Genomic DNA, 2,171 nt, shown 5'->3' with positions numbered 1-2,171 from the left:
AATAACTAATTTAATTTAATTTTCAGTTTAAATGTCTACAAATTGAGTTTATTACCTCAAAATTCTTCATGAAATAACTTAGGTTATTGTCTAGTTTGAAACGATGTTATAAACAATATATGGATCCAGCCATATATATATATATATATAAGGGACCAAGGAGGGCCTTGGCCTCCCTAACTATTTGAGCAATAGTGTAAATATTTTGTATTTTATGGGTAGTTATAAAGTATTGATTATTGTATTTCTATATTGGCCCTCCCCATATGTTTAACATATATTATTTTTTTTACGTTGAATTAACTGGTCAAAATCACCCCTGCAGTGAATCACGAATTTTTCTCTTCGTCTTAATTATGACTCGTTTCAATTAGAACATACCAAAATTAGCATGTTGAAAAACTATTTCTTTAGACTAAAATAGAAGTAATCAAGAGCACAAAGTATTTTATCATTGATAGAGTTTATTTGGAATATGATTAAGAACAAACTGTGTATTTTATAATATCACATGACCAACGTTCTTATTTATGACCACACTATATATTTTATCAATAACATCACTATAATAAAAAAACAGTCTTATATGACACGCAATCAAGAACACAATGTTAACTCAGAATTCCGCAAAGAACAACCAGAAGAAAAAAACAAACAAATTAAATATTATTGACAAAAATAAAAACTCATGTATAAAATCATTTAATACACACCAATTAAAAAATAAAAACAAAACAACCAACATGACAAACATTCTTACTTGTGATTAAACTATGTATTTTATCAAGAATATCACTTTAATCCGGTAACAGAATCCATTACTCGTATTATTTATATTTGTTATCTGGAAAAAAAGGAAAGAAAAATAAAGAACATTACCAATAATATTCATTATATTCCTCACGTGCATCAAAGAATTATTCATCACATTTAAGACCCTAGTTTTTATCTAAATAGATAATTAACTCAAGTTTTTCCAAAAAAAATAACCACGAGAGAAATACAACTATTAGAGTGCTCCCAATGGAGACATGTCTCCAGCTTAGTCCTCAGCGCCAAATCAGCACTTTTTTCTCACTTCCTTCCCAGGACTAAACCCAGGACTAAACACTCCCAACCATGACACTCCTTCCTTCTTTTTTTTAATTTTTAATTTTTTTATTATTAATATTAAGAGTATAATTTTTAATTATTATTAATTACATCAAATACAAATAATTTAAAACTAAAAAATTAATTTGATTAATTATTAAAAAGATAAAACAAAATGTAGTGGGTATACAGCTAGCAAATTCGGTGGTCCCCACCATAAATTAAAATAAACAATATACGGAGTATTTTCTTCATCTTTAACCTTTACACATACACAAACACAACCCATGAAAATGGGTTTGAAGCTCCAACAAATAAATAAAAAAAAAAGGGAAAAGAAAATCACTAACATGTTCCTTCCGTCCAGAAATATTTCACCAAAGCACGAAGAGAGGGGCAATGAGCTGGGCAGTGGTCTGGGCGGTGGCCTGGGAGAGCCGCTGCCAATGGCGCCCAGGTGGGCGAGCTTCTGGGCGGTTCCATTGGGAGCGCTCTTATTAAAATTCAGTAAAACAAATACTTAGGTATTAATCATAGTATCATGCTCGCGAGTAATAAATGAAAACAGAAAGAACAACCATTATTAGTTAGTTATGGTGTTTATTTCTCTCTTTATTTTTCTTCTGAAAGAGAGTATTGCAAACTCTACATGGATCTTTTAGTTTTCTGTAGTCGGAACTGTTTTGATCCTTACTGTAACTTAACTTTCTGAACTCCGTATCACATATTACGCACCACTAATATAGCGACCCGACAAAATCATCATTGATGGCGCCGTCTACTTAGGTCCCGTTATGTGGTCATAAGTCTTTAAAATAACGTTTGACCAAAAGTATGTCGAATTCATTTCAAATGTAAAGATTGTTTCAAAGTTTACAAGAATAGTTCAACCACTAGTTACATTACAACGTTATAAGTACAAATGAGACCCATGCGACACAATTTAAAAGTAGTCAAAAGACGCTCCATGTATGCATATATACTCGATATCCAATGCAAGTATCAAAATAATGAGGAGAAGCATGTATCACAAAACGTTCAAGGACCTGAGAAAAACATAGAAATCTGTCAACGAAAAC

This window comes from Rutidosis leptorrhynchoides, chromosome 5 (genome assembly GCF_046630445.1).
Source record: "Rutidosis leptorrhynchoides isolate AG116_Rl617_1_P2 chromosome 5, CSIRO_AGI_Rlap_v1, whole genome shotgun sequence".
NCBI lineage: Eukaryota > Viridiplantae > Streptophyta > Magnoliopsida > Asterales > Asteraceae > Rutidosis > Rutidosis leptorrhynchoides.
The sequence above is the reverse complement of the archived record's forward strand: the minus strand, read 5'-3'. Positions refer to the sequence as shown.